Here is a 23,254-nt window from a genome sequence, read left to right on the forward strand (position 1 = left end):
TTTCCCTGAGTTCTGCCTCCTGCAGTCTCTGTCTGCTTGTTGGGCTCAGCCGCTGAAAAAAACCTCTCCTGGAGTCTAGTGCTTGCAGAAGTTTAGGGATTAGGAAGGGTGGTGGGTGTGGTTCTGCCCTTCTGCCCCAAGTATCAGTCTGTCCAGACTTTTTTCATAGATCTCAGTAGGGTTTGGCCCCAGGAGTGCCATGGGTGTGGCTTCTGAGACCCAGAGGTGTGGTCTGCCTACACTCTGAACAGTTTCTACTGAGTCTCCTATGAGGTGGAAACATCAGTCCTAGAGTCAGGAGCTCTGGTCTCAACACCAGAAAACTGAGCCACTGATGTGGCCCCTGCTTCCTGGCCTCTGAGCATGACCTGTCGCCATGACTGGGGTAGGAGAGACTCCTGAGGGCAGAGAAATTGCTTTACCCCGGCTGATGCTGCACAAAGGGGATGCTCTGCCCAAGAAAGATGGTGACTGAGTAGTGGAGAATGACTCAGTACAGGGGTTCTGGTGGCCGTCTCCTACAGTGTCTCTCTATGGGCCTCCAACTTTATACTTTCCTCATGCAACTCCAGTCCTCTCAGCTCTCCCTCCACCGGAGACCCGGGTAAGTGGCTGTGAACAAGATTTTCTGTGCAGGCCCTTTAAGATAGATTCTGCATTTCAGAAAGCTCAGTCTCTTTTTCGCAGACATAAACCCTGCTCTTTTCACCACCAAATGCTGTCTGGACACCTCTTCTAGGCTCTGGGGCTATAGGCTGGGGCTCCGTGCCTGGGGTTGAGCACCCACACCTCTCAAGGTGACCCTCCCTGCAGCAAGAGTCTTTCTGGACTCTCAGCCACTGCTAGCTCCTGAGAGCAGGGCAGCCCCTCCACGTCTCCACACTTCTTACCAGTCTGAGTGTGACTACTTCTGTGATTCTTGGTTATAGACTCCTCTTCCTTTACTCCAGAGTTGGTTTTTCATGATGATTATTCTTAAATTAAGTTGTAATCCAGTTTGGTCCTGGGAGGTGACAGTTGGAATGTGTGCCTACTCTGTTGCCATCTTGGACTCCTGGGATCTGATGGATTTAAAATCGGTTTTATTCCTCTAGAACTGGCTGCCAGCACAGAAGAGCAATTTCTGACTTGTGTCTTTGATATCTTAGACTCCCATTGAATAACATCTGCATGGAAAGTGGAAAAAAATAACAACCCACCACATCACTGTGGCTGGCTGATAGGCTTTTAATGATCCCATGAAGGCAATGACTTGATTTCCTGTCCTCCTGGCCACTGCTTAGGTTTAAGCACTGTCTTCTGGGCAGCTACAGGAGATCTAATTGCTTCAAGTCTGAATTCCCTCTATTTGTTTTAGAGCTGCTGCACAGGATTTTCTAAAATAAAAATCTGATCATCCCAGTGGTTTGCTTACAATCTTTCAATACTCTCCTTTGTCTTTAGAGTAAATTGTAAAGCCCTTTGCATAGTGGGGTAGAATTTTTTCCTGCCCCACTCTCACGCTACCTAATTTGGGTTTTGACTAAATTCTGTCAAACTAAGAGTGGGTACAAGATCCAAGCCTGGCTAATCTGATATTAGAGATGGGTTCCAGGATGGATATAAGATCTAATTGAGGCCCTTGGGAGTTGAGCCGGGAGTTGAAGAGAGATTCTGATGACATCAGCTAAGTCCTGTGTCCAGCTATGCTGGGAAACTAATTGACTTCTCTAACTCTTTAGTAACTTGAGCACCGCATTCCAGATTTTGTTGTTTAAGCTATCTGAATTGTTTTCCTATGACTATACCAAAATTTCTTTGGACTAAGACAAAGTTCTTCATGCTCTGGCTCAGGCTTACCCTTTCTAACTCATCTCCTTATGCTTCGAATATAGTACATTGAGTTCCCCAATGCCCCTGGTCCATTACACAGGCTGTGCTCTTTACCTGAAATGCCATCCACTGTCCTGCTCTTCTTCATTCTCCTATGTGATTTTACTCACCATTCAAAATACCCCTTCAGAGCGACGTATTCTTAGAAGCCTCACCTGAAATCCCAGTCTGATTTAGTCACCTCGTCCCTACATTTGCTGTGTCAATACAGTCATTACTCCATACTATAACCACTAGTTAATTTTCCTATTTTCCTTTTCTGTATTATAAATTCCTTAGGGAAAGGAACTTTATTTTACTGTGCATCCCTCCCTCTTAGGAGATAATGTTATAAGGTTTAATAAATGTGAATAAAAATCACACTTGGCTGAAATTTTCTCTAGCCTGGATAATTTTTGGCACACTAAAGAAATTTATCCAATTTAATGATTTGAGGGAGCTCTATGCCCTTTCTAGCCTGATTCTATTTAGACTAAATTACTGTTTAGAGCAAATGTCCCTTCATACTCTAATATCTTAAAATTACTTCCTTCCAGGACATAGGCAGTCTTTTTCTTAATGAGTCTGGGAGTGGGAGTCCTCATTAGCCTCCAGACAGGTCTGGGCAAGTCTGGAGTCAGAGTGAGTGGCTGGCAGGAAATCTCAGAATGGACCCTGACCAGTTGATTTGGGAGTGGTTGGATTTCATGAGCTCAGAAAAATGATACTGTAACTAACACAATACTTCTAGAGAATTAGTTACTCAACTTCCACTCATTTCTCAACCCAGTCCAACTGGCTCCTGCCTCCTCCCCAGAAACAGCTCTTGCTGAGGTCATCAATACATGATCGTCACAAAACCACAGTCATCTTTTGGTCCTTGTTTGACTTGGATTCTTATCAGCATTTGCAATGCTTACTATGGCTGCCTATCTCACACACTTTGTTCTACTGTGTTCTGTAACTCCCAGCTTTAGACTTATCTTTCCAAGAGCCTTGTTTCAGTCTCTTTTTCTGGTTCATCTTCCTCTACAAAGGCAATTGGACCCTCAAGCCTTAGTCCTGACCTCCCTCTCTGGGCTTCATACGTTCCCTTTCTATGACGTCTTATTCACATCCATGGCTTCGATTATGCCCACCATATACATGCCTTACAAATTTGCATCACCAGCTTGATTTTTCATTTAAGCCTCAAATATGTATCTATAATTGTTACCTAATAGCTAAAGAAATGACACTTCAAGCTCAACATGTCTAAAACCAAACTCTACATTTTTCTGTTCCAAACTCAGCCCTCAGTGTGTTCCCAGCCTCAACAAAGAGCACCATCTTCCATCTGCTCTCTCGGGCCAGAAACCCAGGTGACATCTTGGATACCTTGTTTTCCTTTTTATTTGACCCAACTCATAGGCCAGTTAAATTTCTAGAAATATTTTTTTATCTTCTCATCTATCTATATTTACCCCTACTGCCAAATCAAAGCTTTGTGCCTACTAAAATAATCCCTTAAATGACTTTACTCTCTTCTCTTCTCCAATCTATTCCCCACCCTATAATAATAGTAATATTTTCAAAACATAATATAATAAAACATAAAATTGTTTTGTGTCACTATGCTGTTTAAAAACCTTTAATGACATCTCACTGCTTTAGGACAGAAGTAAAATTCCTTAACTTAACTTTCAAGACCCTACATGGTCTGTTCTCTACCTATATTTCCTGCTCATCTAGTGCCTGGATCTTTTGGTTTCTCTGCATTATCTCTTCTCTCCATTCTGTCACACTGGCCTTCATTTGTTCCTTTCTTTTGCCCGCTCCCGCCCAGTAGGGACATTTTTACATGCTCCTCTCACTCCCTGCTTGATCTGGTTAAGTCTTAGTCTTTAGTTCTTATTTAATTCAGCTGTTATTTTTCCTGGGGAGCCTTCTATGTGTGTTTTCATAGTGCAAAAGCCCTCCCTTCAGAGCACTAACAGCAGTTTTCACTTTACCTTATTTGTGTAATTATCAGGTGATAGTGTATCACTTCTATTAGACTGTTTGCTCCAGTGCAGGACAATCTGATTTTGCTTATTTTATTTATTTATTTTGTCAGTTAGGCAATGCTACATAATATACCACTCCCAAATTTAACCATCACATTAAAAAATGCTCAACATCATTAGCCCTCAGGGAGATGAAAACCAAGACCACAATGAGGTACCACTGCATAACTGTTAGCATAGCTATAATTTTAAAAAATGGAAAATCAGTGTTGGGAAGCATGTAGAGAAATTGGAACCTTTGTATATTGCTTGTGGGAATATAAAAAGGTTCATATGTGTGGAAAACAGTTTGACATTTTCCAACTTAACATTTTCTCAAAAGGTAAAGTGTAGAATATATATGACCTTACAATTCCACTCTTAGGCATATATCCAAAAGAAGTAAAAGCAGGCACTCAAACAAGTACAAGTAGGTGCATGTTCATACCAGTACTTTTCACAACCACCAAAAGGTGTAAACAGCCCAAATGTCCATCAACAGGTGAATGAATAAATTGTGGTATATATACACAATGGAATATTATTCAGCCACATAGTGGAATGAAATACTGATATAAGCTACAATGTGAATAAACCTCAAAAACATTATGCTAAGTAAAAAAAAAAAAAAAAAAAGCCAGACCAAAAAGACCTACAATAGGTCATTTTATTCACGGGGTTATGTTCCAAGATCTCCAGAGGATGTCTGAAACCACAAATTGTTCCTAATCTTACATATAATGTTTTTTTTCTATACATAATACCTACCACAAAGTTTTATATTTGTTAGACACAATAAGTGAACAACAATAAATAATAAAATGAAATAATTATTACAGTATATTAACATTAAAGTTATGTGAATGTGGTCTCTTTCTTACTGTCTCAAAATATTTTATTGCACAGTGCTCACCTTTTCACCTAAAGGAAGCACTTCACTGCTTCTCATTCGCATGTCCAAATTGCCAACGTCTCTACTCTTGTGCTTTGGGGCTATATTAGGCAAAAGAAAGCTTCCTTGAACACAGCCAGTGCTGTACTGCAACAGTCATCTGATAACCTGGATGGCCAATAAGTGACTAAGGGGCAGGGAGGGTGTACAGTGTAGATACACTGGACAAAGGGAGGGTTCATGTCCTAGGTGGGATGGAGTGGGACAGTGAGAGATTTCATTACACTTCTCAGTATGACATGCAATTTAAAACGTATAAATTGTTTATTTCTGGAATTTTCCATTTAATATTTTCTGACTGTGGTTGACCATGTTAACTCTACCATAAAAAGTGAAACCACGGGTTAGGGGAGACTACTGTATATTGCATAATGTCATTTACATGAAATAACCAAAGCAGGTAAATCCACAGGAACAGAATGTAGATCAGTTCTCGACAGGGGCCACAAAAGGGAAAAATGAGGGAGAAACTGTTTGATGGCTACAGGGTTTCCTTTTGAAGTGACAAAAATGTTTTGGTACTAGATAGAGGTGGTAGTTGCACAATATTGTGAATATTGTAAATATTACTACATTATTCACTTCAAATGGTTACTTTATGTTATGTAATTTTCACCCCAATTGATTCTTTTTATTTTTAATTGCACTTTACATTCAATATTATTTTGTTTTAGTTTCAGGTGTACAGGATAGTGATTAGATAATCATATACTTTACAAAGTATTCCCCCAGGATTTGCAGTACCCACCTGGCGTCATAAGTAGTTATTACAATATTAATGACTGTATTTCCTATGCTATACTTTACATTCCTGTTACTGTTTTGTAACTACCAATTTGTACTTTAATAAACTATTTTTAAAAACATTAATCATGTATTATTTCACGGAATCTTGTATGGTTGGCTAGACTCAGTTCTGTTGACCTGGGTGAGGATCATTAATCTCAGATGGGCTCATTCATGTGTCTTCAGTTAGCTGTGGGGTCACTTAGGGTTTGATGATCTGGAATGGCTTTGGCTTGGATGACTTGGCTCTGCTCCATGTGGTCTCTCATGCTCCATCAGGCCTAGTCCAGGTTTATTCTCAAGGCAGAGTGAGGAGTGAAGAGAGCAAGACATCTTGGGATGTAAGCTTGGAATTGGCACACTCATTTTCTCTGCATTCAGTTAGTCACAGCAAATGTCAAGCCCAGGTCAGCTTCAAGAGGTGGGGAAATAAACTTTATTCCTTTGTGGGAAAGTTAAAAAGTCATATTACAAAGGCCGTTTATAAGAGAGGAGTGGAACATTTGGGTTATTTTGTGACTGATCAACCTTAGTTTTTATCCTCTTGCCTGTCATGTGGTGAGAACTCAACAAATATTTGTTCAATTAATAAAAGTCATTGATCTTAGGCCAAAAGATCTCAATTTAACATTTAAGATTATGAGCTCTCATGGACTAAAAGGGAAAGAAAAGTAGGATTCTTGGAGCTATTTGAGACTGTGGGGGTTCAGAAAGAGTCACCCCAAGATGTGCCTCAGTGGTAAGGTGGACTGTTTTGAGCTAAAAGCAACTGAGACCCTGTGAGCTAAAGAGAAACTTCTGTCCCCCACCCTTCCTTAAATATCCAGAGGAATTTAAATGAGGGGTCTTGCCCATAATAAAAATTAACACAGAGATAACTTTTTTCTTTTTTTAACCTATCTATAGCCCAGCAAACTTTTATTTACTAAACATTAACTGTTATTATTCTGCAATGACCCTTTGAAGCCCTGAGTCACCTTACCTATCCTTAGCTCAGAACGGTATCTATACCCACCTTCCCTTTCTGTTTCTGAACCTCTCATGTATTTGGGGTCTCTGAGTCTCTCATGAATGCAGGGTTCTCATGTGCATGTATGTATTAAATTTGGTCATTTTCTCTTGTTAATCAGTCTAACATCTATTTGATTATTAGAGGAGCTGAAAGAACCTGGCAGAGAAAAGTTTCCTGCATTTTCAGATGATTCTAATTTTTGCAATTACAACTCAGAAGCCCTTCCACCACCTTGTAAGGAGGACCAAAAACCCTTCATCATCCTCTGGCCAGCTCCCTTCTTATACTTCTGTTTTGGTCAGTGTTTAGTAGTTAAGCCAGTGGTATGCTGGTAAACTGATCTCCTAATTAAAAAAAAAAAAAGCCTGGTTTGTGGTGTTTGCTAATTTCCATGGTGTAAAATTTTCCACCACAGCCAGTTTCAAGCTACCAGCTAAAGTCACTGAATTCAGAGCTGGGAAAGATGCACATATCTGGGTCCTGCTCCTGAGAGGTGGTGGGAACCAACTGCATTGGTATGCCCCTGTTGCTTAGGGCTCAGCAGCACCTTGCCCGCCTTACCCCCTGTTCTTCCAGAACCATCAGAGTCAGTGATCTACTCCAGTTTATTGTCCTGCCTATTAATTTTTTTCTTTCATTTATTCTCTCAACAGATGATCACTGAATACTTAATACATACTATTATGTTAGGCTCTGGGGATAACTCGATGAACAATCAAACATAGTCTGTACCTTTCCAGAGCTCCTGTCCTCCCAGGTCCTTCTAAGGAAATTCTATGTCCCTAATGTTTTGCTCAGTGATGCCCTGAGTGGGTGGGTGTTAGTGTACAGCACCTTGGCCTCAGGGAAAACACCTCCAATTGTTTTTTAGTTCATCAATAGAATGAATATGTTGTTACGCAATTATCATTTGCCATTGTCTTTCTGGTTTACTTCTTTCTGAGTTAGAACCAAATGTTCAATTATAGCTCAACTATATAATTCAATTTTGATGGCATTGCTTCATCACAATCTGAAAACTAAGGGGTTATTTTAGAATCAAACAGAACCAAAAGAAATCAGAATGCATTTAGTGGTTACTGCATCACATAATATTCAACATAATGTAATCAATACATAGCACTCTGTATCAATAAACCATTTAGATTCTCTCACATGTGGACGAGAAACAGGGCACCATTCCCAGAAGTTCTTCCTTTCCACTTGTTAATGCTTTATACCTTTTGGGAAGCAAATAATCATTTCAACTCAAATATCAAGGCTTGTGTTATTTTTTTCTTTCCTTTTTTATTCAGGTGTACATAGTTTCCCTGGGTATACTATTACCCATGGGCATATGTTTTTCATTATACTAAGTTATTGACACACAGTCTATTATTTTTATTCCAAGAATGGGGGGTTGGGTTGGTGGGGGTAATCAATATATAAAACATAACAGCTGTTGTAAAATATGTCCATATTTTTAGATAACTGACTGAAATTTCTAATACAAATTATGCTTCAGTGAACAATGGAAAAATTTGTGATTTATTTACTATATCTAGAACCCAAACATAATATTTAATAAAGTATCATGTATAGTACTATGGCTTTAATATTAATTGCACTTGGAAAAGCCACAGCAAAGCAACCGTTGGGTGGGATACAACAGCCGGAAGGCATATTTTCAGAATACAAAGTGCCTGGTTACCCTTGATGCACGTAGGGAGAAGAATTTGAGAAACAGCAACTCAATCCAGGAACAGAACGCATTTCCCTCACCAGCCAAGGTCACAAAGTCAGGAGTCTTCCTAGGAAAGTGTCTACTGCTGGGGCAATTTGGTTTAACAAACTGCTAATTCCTCATACAAAATACCTTGCCTTCCTGCCAATTTTTATGAGCATATAAAAAAATTTTTTTTTAAGAAATAAAAAAAAAAAGCCGTGCAACAATGACTTTGGGCACTAATGCCATTGTGAGCTATGAATGATGGACTTCAATGAAATCTTAAGAAGAGTCCCCCAGGGACACAGAGTGGAAAGATCTGTGTTTTGCTAAATTCTATGAGAACTAGTACGTGTCTACAAACCACACTGGTGGCCTGCCTCTCCAATGGGAGGAGGCTTATGAAGAACTGATTGAATGTTTCTATTTAACCTAAAATTGAGGGTTGGAAGTCTTGACATTAACTTCTAATGTCATAATTAATTTCTCTTTGTTTTATGTTCCTATAGCACAGGACTCCACTTTCAGTGGAGTGTATCCTTCATCCAACCTGAACTGAGAGTCCCCTCAGGGGTGGAGACCACCCTGTTTCACCTTAACTTCTCTCTGTATTTGATACGTACAGATCAGTTGTAGTGAGAGGGAATTAAGTTATCTCACAGACTGCATTTCTACAGCTGATAACACATTTTCTGTTCAATTAATGGGGCCTTTGGTGGATCTACTGTTTTGGCCACCACTGGTATGCTAGTGACTCTTGGGTCTCTCTGTATGGAAATAATCATGCCTTATATATTTGACAGAGTTTTGTGTAACATCAAGTATAAGAACATGTAGAATTCTGAAGATTTGGGAAAGAAGTTTGACCACTGGTACTAGGGGGCAGCTGGTGATCCCAGCGGCCAAGATGTTTCAAAACCTAAAGTTAGTTCTGCAAAGAGTGTAACTTTTTAAATTTCCCAGTGACTGAACAGGAATGTCTCTCTTAAGTCTCCATTCTATCCAGTGACAGAAAAACTTAACCTAGTCAATTCCAGACTTCTTTGTCATTTCAGGTGTTAAATTCAGCATTTCAGTCAAATTCGTCTCTCTGGTGGCCGCTCTAAGGCCATGCATGCTTACATAGTATTAGGGCATCTGGGAAGTGTCTGGTCCTGGAGAATGTGCTGCATTGGCACCCATTGTGACACACAGTCCTTCCAGGTTCCTGGGCACAGCTGCTTGTCACATTGGTACCTACCATGATGTCCAGGTCCCCATTTATCCCAAATCATCACTTGGGCTAGAAACTCTCAAACTTTTAGGTTTCAAAAGTCATTTACACTCTTAAAAATTACTGCAACACTAACCCTGACTGGTTGGCTCAGCATTAGATTGTCGGCCTGGCATGTGAAAGTCCCAGGTTTGATCCCCAGTCAGGGCACACAGGAGAAGCAACCATCTGCTTCTCTACCCTTCCCCCTCTTCTTCCTCTCTATCTCTCTCTTCCCCTCTCACAGCCAAGGCTCTATTGGAGCAGGGTTGGCCCGGGCGCTGAGGATGGCTTCATGGCCTCTACATCAGGCACTAGAATGGCTCCAGCTGAAGCAGAACAATGCCCCAGATAGGCAGAGCATCGCCCCCTGGTGGGCATGCTGGGGTGGATCCTGTTAGGGCACATGTGGGAGTCTGTCCGCCTCGCTGCTTCTAACTTCAGAACATTACAAAAAAAATTACTGCAACATCAACAATTTTGTTTTTGAGAATTATATTTATCGATATTTATCATATTGGTAATTAAAACAGAGTATTTTGAAATATTTATATATTCATTCAAAAATAAGTTATTACATGTTAACAAAAAACATTGTTTATGAAAATAACTCTATTTTGAAAAATAAAAAATTAGTGCAAAGAGTAGCTTAAGAAACATGTCTGCAAATCTTTTTAATATCTGGTTTAATAGAAGACAGCTGGATCCTCATCTAGTTCTGCTTCCAATCTGCTGTGATATGCTGTTTTGGTTGAGTCATATAAAGACAATCTGGCCTCATGAAGATTTATAATTGGTAAAGAGAGAAGTATTTAATAGCCTTTTCAGGTAATTGTCCATATTCTTCTTTAATACTCAACAAATGGTAGTTTCTTAAAGGTTAGTTGAAATGTAGAATCCGAAACCCCAGCAATAAGTTTTTCAGATTCTGTCACATTCAAATCCATGGTCTATTTTGTACTTTGAATGGATCTTCTATGTATGCATGGTTCATAACATCATGCATTGATCTGATTCACTGAGTAATGCTTAACTTCTAAATGTTGACACATTTCAATATACAATATAAAGAACTCAATTCATTAATATCATCACCAATTCCATAAGAAAAAATCTTTAATTGCTAAGTAGCTGTCAGGCTCACAGTGGTGGATACAAGTCATCCAAAATCCTTATTTTTATTTAAAAGCTTGAAATATATCATGAGCAAAAAATTCTGTCAACTGTTTCTTTTGTTGTTGTTGTTATTGCTTGTTTTTATTTTTATTGAATTTATTCGGGTGATATTGGTTAAAAAATTGTTTTATTTTAAGTACCATGTACACTTGGTTCATTATTTTTGTGACAGAGAGAAAGAGACAGACAGGCATATAGGGATAGACAGACAGGAAGGGAGAGAGATGAGAAGCATCAATTCTTCATTGCAGCACCTTAGTTGTTTATTGATTTCTTTCTTATATGTACCTTGATTGGGGGGCTCCAGCAGAGCAAGTGACCCCTTGCTCAAGTCAGTAACCTTGGACTCAAGCCAGCAACCCTGAGCTTCAAGCTAGTGACCTTTGGGTTCAAGCTAGCAACCATGGAGTCATGTCTATGATCCCTTGCTCAAGCCAGCAACCCTGAGCTCAAGTCAATGAGCCCATGCTCAAGCTTGTGACCTTAGGATTTTGAACCTGGGTCCTCTGAGTCCCAGTCCAATGCGCTATTCACTGTGCCACCGCCTTGTCAGGCCTCACTTGGTTCATTTATTAAAGAAAATACTTAAGCCTCTCAAATATTTAAGTCTGAATAATCATAACTTGTCTTTGAGTTTCCTGGGAATAACAATGATGTTCCAAGACAAAGCAACTGGTTCAACTTGCATTATGATGTTCCTTGACACAACCATAGTACTTTGAAATGCAGCAGAAGGGCTTGATGCACTTTCCATTTCATCACATGGAATATTAAAAATATTTATACTCAAGGGACTAGATTCAATAATATTAATAACTTGTACTGTCTTATGAGGGACATTCTTAAGTGAAAGGAGCATTTTAAAATATTAAGTGTGTGATGATGTTGGATACAAAGACAACTAGTACAGTGTGGTCCCACCACCTTGATTCATGTGAAGGCGCCAGTGTTTTAGCTCACTAAGGCTTTTGCACCATCAGTGCAAATGTCAATATAATGAAAAAGGAAAACAATATCTTAGTATTAAGAAAAAAGTTTTAACATCCAAAATGCTCTGAAGACATCTCAGTGACCCCCAGAAGTATGTGGACCACACTTTAATAGCTTTAATAGACACACAGCACTCTCTTCATTTTAACTATGAAACTCCATAGTCTTTCCAGCCCTCACTGAGCTATGTTCCAACAGTTGACCTCAGAGAAAAGCATTAATTTGTTTCCCTGTGTTTTGAAGGGGGCACTAGGAATCTGTGAGGCTGCCACAGACCCCTTGTGGCTAAATCTCTACCCCTTTGTTGCTGCTGTAGGGCAGGAATACTGTGAAGGTCGCTCTTTAAAAGGCAGTTCTATCAACTCTCAGAACCCTAGCTTTGTGTATAAGCAGGTTGCTTTTTTTTCTTATCAGTTTTAAAAATTGCTGAACATAAGATACCCTCTCAAGACACTCATCAATATTCCAATATTGAATCTAAATCTGTCTCTTATTATATTTATACATTGGTATAAATCCTATCTTTAGGACTTACAAAGAACATTTTTATTCCTTTCTACACATAAATCCTTTTAATTGTTTCATCAAAACCTCTTTGTCATTTCTAGTCTCCAAAAATGGTATAATGGGAATAAAATAGACTGGGTGTAAGTTTTTGTACTCTTATGAAGTGTGACCTTAAGCAAGTCTCTTCTTTCTTTCATTTTAGGTTCACCATCTATAAAATGGGAATAATAATTCCTATTTCATAATATTTAATCAGATTAAGTGTTTAAGTAATAAAATACAGTACCAGGTACACAGAAGGCCTACCATCAATGCTATTTCTTTCTTTTGGGGGAAAATGGCATAATTGTTCATAATTTCTCTTAAAATGTAAGTGTATTTTAAAAATGTAATAGTAATAAGTTTTTATTAGTCACAGTGACACTAGGATATCAGTAATTTTCTTAAGAGTCATTGCCATGCTTCTAGTTTTATTTTTAAAGTCCATAAATTTGATTCTAAGAACTTCCAGTTGTAGCTGAACAGTTGTGATGTCTACAACAATAACTGTCAACTTGGGTCTCTTTTTTCTCTTTTTGGTTGAGAAAATAAAGGGTTGTAGAAGTAAATGTCCAGGGGCCTGAGATTGAAAACTTTATATTTACTTATATATTCAGGGTCTCCATAAGCAAAAGCAGAACGAGAATGGATACCTCATGATTCAGAGAGAGAATTAAAGCTGAGGAGCATATGTGAAGGAAATCCCTTATTGTGCCATCAAAAGAATTAAGTGGACTCAGTGGTGTTCTAATTTTCTAACAATCAATGGACTAGTGATATGAAAGCTGGGATTACGAAGGTATAGAACAATGATCTAATAGCTAAGCTCTTATAAACTAGAAGTTTATAAAAACAAAGTTGAGAGATATGGAAATGTATTACTCCAGGAGAGGGGTCAGGAACCTTTTTGGCTGAGAGAGCCACGAACGCCACATATTTTAAAATGTAATTTAATGAGAGCCATACAATGACCTGTGTATATTATGCATTATCCAATAAAAATTTGGTGTTGTCCCAGAGGACAGCTTTGATTGGCTCCAGCCACCCACAACCATGAACATGAGTGGTAGGAAATGAATGTATTGTAATACATGAGAATGTTTTATATTTTTAATGTTATTATTATTTTTATTAAAGATTTGTCTGCGAGCCAGATGCAGCCATCAAAAGAGCCACGTCTGGCTTGCAAGCCATAGGTTCCCAACCCCTGCTTCAGGATATCATTGGTGTCTTAGCAGATGTGAAGATCATCAATGTCTCCCGGGGCCAGTCATAGGGTGGTGATTGGCAAAGGCCTCCTTCAGCTTTATGAATTCCAGGATGCCTCATTGATTTGGAATTATGGTTTTGAAGAATAAGCTGTGTCATGGAAATATATACAATATTTCAGATAATTAGATTATACCCCTCTTAGAAGTACAAATATATATTTTTTTAATTTTCAAATAGTGGTTTAGAAATCAAGGTTCATGAATCAGATCTAGGAAGTTTCTTAATTAAAATTAAATAGGGAAATTTATGGGGTTTTTCTCACATATTCTTTTCCTGATCAGAGAATCCATGATTTTTACAAATATTTTCAAAATGGCTTGACCAGGAGGTAGTGCAGTGGATAGAGCATTGGCCTGAGATGTTAAGGACCCACGTTTGAAACCTCGAAGTTGCCAGCTTGAGTGCGGACTCATCTGGCTTGACACAGGGTTGATGGCTTGAGCTCAGGGTCGCTGACTTGAACATGGGATCATAGACATGACCCCATGATCGTTGACTTGAGACAAAAGATTGCTGGATTGAAGCCCAAGGTTGCTGGCTTAAGCCCAAGGTTGCTGACTTGAGCAAGGGGTCACTAGCTCAGCTGGAGACCCCTGGTCAAGGCACACATGAGAAAGCAATCAATGAACAACTAAGGTGATGCAACAAAGAATTGATGCTTCTCATCTCTCTTCCTTCCCATCATTCTATCCCCATCTGTTTCTCTCCCTCTCAAAACAAAAACAGCCTGACCAGGCGGTGGCGCAGTGCATTGGACTGGGATGTGGAGGACCCAGGTTCGAGACCTCGAGGTCGCCAGCTTGAGGCTCATCTGGTTTGAGCAAAAGCTCACCAGCTTGGACCCCAGGTTGCTGGCTTGAGCAAGGGGTTACTCAGTCTGCTGAAGGCCTACGGTCAAGGCACATATGAGAAAGCAATCAATGAACAACTAAGGTGTCTCAATGAAAAACTAATGATTGATGCTTCTCATCTCTCTGTTCCTGTCTGTCTGTCCCTATCTATCCCTCTCTCTGACTCTCACTGTCTCTGTAAGAAAACAAAACAAAACAAAGAAAACCCCAAATATTTTCAAAATGGACCATAATCCAAAAAACTTTAAGAACTACTGTTTTAAGCAATTCTTGAAGCAACTTTAAAAATTGAACATTAAGTTTCTTATTTTATTTGCTACTTATTGGGAAAACATGCACTGAGGGACATTATCTTCCTATTAATTTATCCTATATTCCTATAGTTTTGAAATATATAGTTTGTTGCTTTTTTAGGTTATTTCTATCTCTTCCTTCCCTGATATAGTTACCTCTTGACTTAGTAACAGCAAGTTTGCTTCTAGCAATTTTTTTTTCCTACTGTAAAGTGGCTGGGAAATCAGATAATAGCATTTGTTTGTATTAGTTAACTCTACCACAATTATTCTGCATAACAAACCAACCCACAGCTAAGGGGCATACAATAATGAGCACTTATTTTCTTTGTCTGCTTGTTAGCTGGAGTTTTGCTAAACAAGATGAGTTTAGTTGGACTTGGCTCAAAACTGAGGATTGGATACAGGACTGCCCTAATATGTTTATTTAAGCCAAGAAGTAGTAGAACAAGAGGAGTGAGCAGAGACACATGATGCCTCTTAAGACCTAGGCTTAGACCTATACTATTCCTACTTCCACTCACCTTCCTTGGCAAATCATATGATCAGGCTCAACAGCGGAAAAGGAAAGTAAGTATATTTCTCTCAAAAAGAGCAGATGAGTATTTGCTGAACAATTTCTTAATTAGTCTCAATTGTTTCTTCTTATAAGCAAATTGAGATTTAAAAAAAAGGCAGATTCAGCATTCTGGTAAGGTTCAAAAATTTCTAGATGCAAGGACTTGTTGTTGTTGTTCATCTTAAGAGTGTAGGTAATAAAACAAAAAATCCAAAACCAAAATTTTTTAAAAATCAATTTAATAACTAAAGCAAAAAATACTGCCAATATTTCCCCAGCCGTGAAATTTCAACTCCAATTCTGGATCACAGTTTATGGATGTTGTTGGAGTGGCTTTTCTGAGCTCCTATGGTATAATAATCCCAGAAGGGGCAGTTTGTTTGCTGTTTCCCAAAATACCATCTGCTCTGAGCAGTGTCTACCTGAAGTTCCCTTCTCTTTCATTATAACAACATCTTTGTGTAATGAGAGAAATTTCACCTTCATAAGTTATTCATGGCTGGGGAGAAGGGTCCACACTCCAGGATGCCACTGCAGAGAGGCATTACAGGTCCTTCTCTGTTCCTCAGGAACAGCTCTCATTCATTCTTCCCAAGGATCAATGAGAGTCACTTTCCTTAATTTAGAACATCTGAATAGACTTAGTGGAGAAATGCTGACATTTGTATGTACTTCTCGGCTTTTTTTATTCTTTCTTGATGTAATTTTCTCCCTTGAAACAGAGATAACATGGTCCATGCCCCTAAGATTTAATAAACAAGCAGCCGAGGGCAGGATGTGGAACAACCTTGATGAGACAAACAGAACTTGGCTTCAATCAGTCCAAGCTTGAATTCTGATAGCTATCAATGAGCTGTGTGCCTTTGGGAAAGTGACCCAACAACTCTCAGCCAAGTTTCATTACTCTAAAAAGAGTATGCTAATATGTATCTCACGCATTGTGAATTTCACACAATTTAGCCTTCAGGTACCTACAAATTCATTAGTGTACACGAATAGGAGCAATGAAAAGAACTTTGATTCTAGAGAGCTTAAAATCCAATGACCAGCACCCTTTGATTCTGATCTTGGAAAGCGTTTGTATCAAATTAGATAGCAGAAGAGCAGAGAGGAGTGAGTTCCAAACACCCAGATGTTATAACAATTATTCACTGGCACTGATTTTTCACCTTTCAATCTACAAGTTTCTAAAAGTATAATTTACACAACATTACTTCTTATACTAATGTTAGATTGATTGGAGGGGTGAGGGATGGAGAAATAAAATAATAAAGAAGGACAAATCTGCTACTGTTTCTAACTTTATAAGTACCAGCTTTTAACTGAGAGACTATATTTAACTTTCTCATGAAAACTGTTCCACTTCTGAACAATAATGTAGAAATAACTATAAAGAAAACACTAACTGTATTCTTGTTTAATACTGAAAAATCACTTTTATCTAAAATAGATGATTCTGTAATAATGACAGTAAGAACTACTTCTAAGGCTTACCATGTAAGGCATTATGCAAAGTGATTCATCTGAATTATCACACAGCTGCATGAAGACAAACACTAGCCTTCAATTGAAAATAGAGGCAATGAACATTGAAGTATTAAAAATCCTGATATAGCCACCTTCTCTAAGTGGAAAGTGTTTACTTTGTGTAGTTATCCTGCAAGAAGAAGAAGGAGGAAGAGGAAGAGGAGGAGGAGGAGGAGGAGGAGGAGGAGGAGGAGGAGAAGGAGAGGAGGAGGAGGGGAGGAGGAGGAGGAGGAGGAGGGAAGGAGGAGGAGGAAGGAGGAGGAGGAGGAGGAGGAGAGGAGGAGGGGAGGAGAGGAGGAGGAGGGGAGGAGGAGGAGGAAGAAGAAGAAGGAGAAGAAGATAACCTAATGAAATAAGTTCACTGTGGAAACAACAAATAAAGGGCACAGCAATCATCAGCTTTCACTTAATTCTATGAAGATATTTTTATTGGTTTAGGAGAGAATATGTTTTGTCTGTATATTTAAAAATCAGAGACATCTTGAATTATTAAAGAGAACCTCACAGAACAATGAAATGTACCAAAAATAGGCTGGGGAAGTTGAAAGGAAAGCAATATCTGCTTGATGGTTAAATTACACAATACCGTCACATCCTAACCAACTGAAGGACGTTTCTCCTTCGTTTCAAGTAGCCTCTGCAGTATTTTCAATCAACTTGTAGGTTGAATGTGTAGCTGAAAATTTTCACTAGGGGGCAGCCTCTCACTGAAATGAGATAGGATCCCTTCTGCATCATCTGATTTCAATAAGAAACTGGCCCAGGGAGGCACACGTTCACGGCACAGCTTCTAAATGAAAATTTATGCGTCTATAAAGTGTTGAATCAGCAAAGTCACTCAGTGGTGAGTAAATGAAGGAAAAAGTCTTGCATAACATTAAAAGCCCAGCATAAATAGATGGTTAGCCATATGAATATTGTGTGCTCTAAACACAAAACCTTTCAGGGTGTGCTGAGCATGGGAACATGGCTACTGTGAGATTTTTAAGAGTCACAGTTTATCCTCTTTTATAGACACACACACACACACACACACACATACATTGAATTAAAAGCCAGTGTGAAAGTAAACATTTTATAATAGAGAAGGAATTGAAACAAGTAGAAATTGATTAATTCCTTAGGCTGAGGAATTTAAACCCTGAGTTTTAGCTGAGTAGAATGCTATGGCCAGACGGTTTGTCCGCTGCTTCCTGACTTTTGTTTGACCCTATATATCCACCTATTGTTTTTCCTCTTTGCCACTCTTTCTCTTGCGTTTTATATTCCTCAAGTGATCTCACCTAACAAAATCAACAGCCCCAGCCTGAAGAGAGTCATAACTGTGTTTTTTTAACCGGGCTCTGAATGGCCTCAGAACATTACACAGAGGCAATACTGGAAATGTGATACTGCCCAGCTCTCCTGCAAGCAGCAGGCTGTCAGGTTCTATTGTGTCTGTGATTGTAAAAGGCATCTGAGAGCTCGCACATCCCTGAGCAACCGGTGCGACCTTGTGTGGTCTCAGAGCTGACACAGAGCCTGGGTGGCCTGGCAAAACTGTCACTGAGGACCCAGGTGCAGCACAAGATGGTCATGGGGATGCTTGTGGAAACTTGGGGGCCATTCCCAGAAACTTGTGATACAAATGGAGCTTTAAGCCAGGAAAGAAAAAAATCCATTATTCCAGAGGTGGGCATCTACAGAAACTAAGGCCCAAAGAAATGTCTGATTTTTTAATTAGAGGCTAGAACTTGTAGCAGTAGAAAGCATGGCTGGGTGTGGGCTCTCTAGCCAGGTTGGAGTTTGAATCCTATTCCTGTCTACTGCTGGCTGGATGACCGAAAAGTTGCTTAACTTCTTTGTGCCTCAGTTTCCCCTAATATAAAACAAGTGCTTCCAATAGTATCTGGCACATAATGAGTTCAATGGAAGTTATCTTTAATTGTTATTATTGTTACTAAGGATGCAGAGATGAGGGTAGATGACTTCATGAAAAGTCTCAGTTTCTTCATCTGTAAAATGGGGATAATAGTATCACCGACTTTATAGAGTTGTAAGATTTAAATGAGCTACTGTATGTGAAGTGCTTAGAACAGTAGTTGACAAATAAGTGCACAATAAATTATTGTATTGTTATTAGAAACCTAGATAGGGATAATGCTACTGTCTACTCTAAAGAGCTAAAGGGTTGTTGTGAGGAAGGAAACTGTGTTCAATGTATTATAATCACCCAGGATGTTCAATAAATGTTGATTCATTTTATTATATACTTAGGTTGAAGATTCCGTTGCTAAGTTTGCATAATATCCACGTGTGTATTAACTTTAGGGGAAAACGAATTTCAGCAGTAGGAACCTAGAGTTTTTATATAATCAGTCCTATAAAGCAATGGTTCAACTATTTTATGTTCTGGGACCTCCTTGATAATTTGAAGATAACTATGGATTCTTACCCCAGAGAAAAGCATAGATCTGTCCATTTTTTTTAACTTTTTTTTTTTTTTTTGTATTTTTCTGAAGCTGCAAACGGGGAGAGACAGTCAGACAGACTCCCGCATGCGCCCGACCGGGATCCACCCGGCACGCCCACCAGGGGCGAGGCTCTGCCCACCAGGGGGCGACGCTCTGCCCCTCCGGGGGGGGGGGGGTCGCTCTGCTGTGACCAGAGCCACTCTAGCGCCTGGGGCAGAGGCCAAGGAGCCACCCCCAGTGCCCGGGCCATCCTCTGCTCCAATGGAGCCCCGGCTGCGGGAGGGGAAGAGAGAGACAGAGAGGAAAGGGGGGGGGTGGAGAAGCAAATGGGCGCCTCTCCTATGTGCCCTGGTTGGGAATCGAGCCCAGGTCCCCCGCATGCCAGGCCAATGCTCTACCGCTGAGCCAACCGGCCAGGGCCAGATCTGTCCACCATTTTACAGCTATGTCCATAGGACCTTTATGCATGTCTTGAACCCATCTAGGGATTCTGTAGAAATCCATTGGCCTGGCAGCTAAGAATTCCTGGAATATAGGAAAGAAAATAACTGAAAAAAGATGAAGCTTAATATAGAGTTCATTGACAAGAATAAGGTTAGGAAGATGCCAAAAAACTGAGCAAAGGCTCTTAATCAGTGGTTTTCGAACTGGTGGTTGTGGAGGCATAATAACAACCAGGGACACGTATTAAAATTAAAATTCTTGAACTATTCCACCAGACAGTTTAGTTTAGTGGGTACAGCCCATAAAACTGAATTGTGACATGTATCCAGTTGATTTTGATGTGGGAGGCCCTTACAGCACGTGCTTTGGAAACTACTTAGCTTTGATAGGCTTTTGATCAGGTCTTGAAAGACATTGGGTTCTAAGAAAAATAGTATTATTTAAAAGATAAAATTATGTCTTTCTTAAAGCTTAATACACCATTTACCTAAACTAAGCATCACAAGCAATGTGAAAAGGAGGGGTAAAAATGCTGCTCTCTAGAAGAGGTGGAGGGCTGGGTTTTGCCTGAGAGATACAAGTTACATTAATTACCAAATGATTAGATGCCTGGAGGCATTTTGATGGTCTCAATCCCATTCTTGTTATTAACAAGGTTGTCTACCTTAGCTCCAATGGAGTCAACCTGTACTGTATCATTATGAACCTGAAGGTATGAACTTACTTATTCTTCCCAACCGTATTGTCTGATTATGGTTGCTTTATTTTCCATCAGATGGCAAACCTGAGATCAGAAGCCTATTTGATTATTTATCTGAATTCTTCCACACGGATACCCGGTAGAGCTCAGTAGATACAGATTTATGGGCTCAATAACTGCGTAATTAACTTATAATATGATTGAAAGACAATAATATGGACTCTAGTGGTCTTCCTGACTGTAATTAACATACTTTTAGACTTGGCAATGTGGAAGGGCTTCATGGTAAAGTAAGTTCAAATTCATTTTGATCACGCTCTTCTCCTAGATAACAATACCAAGGATGAAAATAAACTCCTTTATGCTGCATTCATGTGTGGCCATTCTAATAGCATTGGAAAACTTTCCCTTTTTTGTGGACCTAGTTTTGGTGGGCTCACTTTGTCTGGAGTGCTCCTGACTTCTTAGATGTTCCCAAGGGCAGGGGTGATTCTATGCCCTCCTTCCTCTTGTTATACTAATGGCATTGTTAATTACCAACTCTAGATAGAGCAAAGGCTGAGTAAGTATTATCTTCTGATCTTTTGAGACAGGTGGAGGACAATAGCCACCATGGTTGCTACAGAAACCCAGAGAGTGCCGCTGACTCAAAGCCATCAGCCTCCAAAAACCAGGTTTGCACTCGCCCAGAACTGAGAACAGCTATCCACATCAATAACACCATTGTTTGTGGCTCTGAACACAATTGATGCTGTAGATATTATTTACCTTTCAAACATTTTTTTTGGTTTCTTTTTTTAGAGTCACTCTGAAATGAGCCCTTTTCTTTGTCACTCAGATTCTTCCTTACCTGGTGTCCTTTTGTGATGGAGGGGTACTTGTAAAATATTCTTTTTATTTTATTTTTTTATTTTTCTGAAGTGAGAAGCAGGGAGGCAGAGAGACAGACTCCCACATGCGCCTGACCGGGATCTACCTGTCAAGCCCACTAGGGGGCAATGCTCTGCCCATTTAGGACATTGCTCTGTTGCAACATGAGCCATTCTAGCACCTGAGGCAGAGACCATGGAGCTATCCTCAGGGCCCGGGCTAACTTTGCTCCAATGGAGCCTTGGCTGCGTGAGGGGAAGAGAGAGAGAGATAGAGAGGAAGGAAAGGGGGAGGGGTGGAGAAGCAGATGGGTGCTTCTCCTATGTGCCCTGGCCGGGAATCGAACCCAGAACTTCCATACTCCAGGCCAATGCTCTACCACTGAGCCAACCAGCCAGGGCCTGTAGGAATATTCTTGAGGTACACGGAGCACACACTACCGAGGCCCACACCTGGGAGAATGACTCCCAGGCTCCTCTGCTCACTTATTTTAAATTTAATTTATTTAAACTAAAAAACATTCACCCATATTTATTCAAACTATTACTTTAATACAATAAGAAGGACATTTGTACAAAAGAATTGTCAAGCATATTAGGACTGGACCATGTTCAGAATTCTAACTTCTGAATTTCAAATTAAATTCTTTCCTCTTACCTGAAATGAAAAATAGCCTGGGGATAGTTTATTTTTTATTTTTCCTCTTCTACAATACTTTAATTGAATTTATTGGGGTGACATTAGTTAATAAAATTATATAAAAACATTCTTTTGCTGGTGGCTATTTTTAAAATATGCTTTAAAAAATGTGGAGTCTTAGGACTGTTGCATAGAAATAAAGGCAAGCAGAAAGGCACAGAAACATAAGCAGTGTTTTAGGTAAATTATGGTAACACGAAGAAAGCTTAAAAATGAGCATTGGTGTTACCTGGCAGGGCACATCCTGTGTTTCATTAAACTGCAAACATCTGAAAAACAAATTTTTGTTGTTCATTACTTTCAACTCCCAGAAGAATCTGCTTTTCTAAAGAAAGATTCTTAGAAGTGTGACTTACATATGACAGATAGCATCATCCTCATGGCCGTGGGAACCGCTGTGACACTCGGCAACTGGAAAGGGAGGGATGGGAGGGCGCAAGTAACGAGGACACTCAAGTCATTTTGAAAAATGAGCAGAGATCAGGTGAGCTAGTTTTACTGCTGAGAATTAAAGAATCTTGCTGAAAATGTGGTTCTGTATCACTAATAATCTCAAGGGAATCCAAAGTGTTTTTAAACAAAAGTAAAATCTCACACAAATAACACACATGGCCAAACAAGCCTCCCTAATTATTGGCTTTTTTTTTTTTTTTTTTTCTGCAGCACCAACAAATCACTGAAGATACTTACAGTAATTTAATGACTTGAGCAGAAATAAGTCAGAGTTGTGCAGCTCTCTTCTGATGGTGTCAGTTGTAGGAGAAAAGAAAGGGGCAACTTCAGACATTTGCTTCTGGTAAAGTCTAATTGTCAGGGTTTACGACATTCACCAGGAAGAAGCATCTATTGTTCCACTGAAGCTTGTGATCTTTCTGGAATATGCAAAAATCAATGGGCCTATATCTGAAATTTCCAGTGTCGCCCTTCTCAGTCCTTACAATCACCCCCTAACATCACAAGTTTTAGTAGAGAGATTTCACAGCCCTGGCTGGTTGGCTAAGTGATAGAGCGTCAACCCGGCATGTGAAAGTCCTGGGTTCAATTGCTGATCAAGGCACACAGGAGAAGTGACTATCTGTTTCTCCATCTCCCCCTCCACACACTCCCTTTTCCCTCTATCTCTATCTTCCCCTCCTGCAGCCATGGCTTGGTTGGAGCAAGTTGGCCTTGGGCACTGAGGATGGCTCCATGGCCTCACCTCAGGCATTAAAATAGTTTGGTTGCTGCCCTTGATGGGCAGAGCATCACCTGGTAGGGGGCTCACCAGGTGGATCCCATTCAGGGCACATGCA

The 23,254-nt window shown here is 39.7% G+C and overlaps 1 long non-coding RNA gene across 2 annotated transcripts in view; it reads left to right on the top strand.

Moving 5' to 3' along the window:
• The first annotated feature begins 281 nt into the window (after positions 1-281).
• The window catches only part of LOC136306134 (uncharacterized), a 154,216-nt gene continuing 131,243 nt past the window's right edge, over positions 282-23,254 (top strand). The window contains exons 1-2 of one of the 2 annotated variants that reach the window (XR_010725608.1): positions 282-604; positions 20,987-21,067. This is a non-coding gene — a long non-coding RNA (uncharacterized lncRNA). The remainder of the gene's footprint in view (positions 605-20,986; positions 21,068-23,254) is intronic. The other variant, XR_010725609.1, reaches the window with a different exon arrangement.

Source organism: Saccopteryx bilineata, chromosome 5 (assembly GCF_036850765.1).
Source record: "Saccopteryx bilineata isolate mSacBil1 chromosome 5, mSacBil1_pri_phased_curated, whole genome shotgun sequence".
Lineage (NCBI taxonomy): Eukaryota > Metazoa > Chordata > Mammalia > Chiroptera > Emballonuridae > Saccopteryx > Saccopteryx bilineata.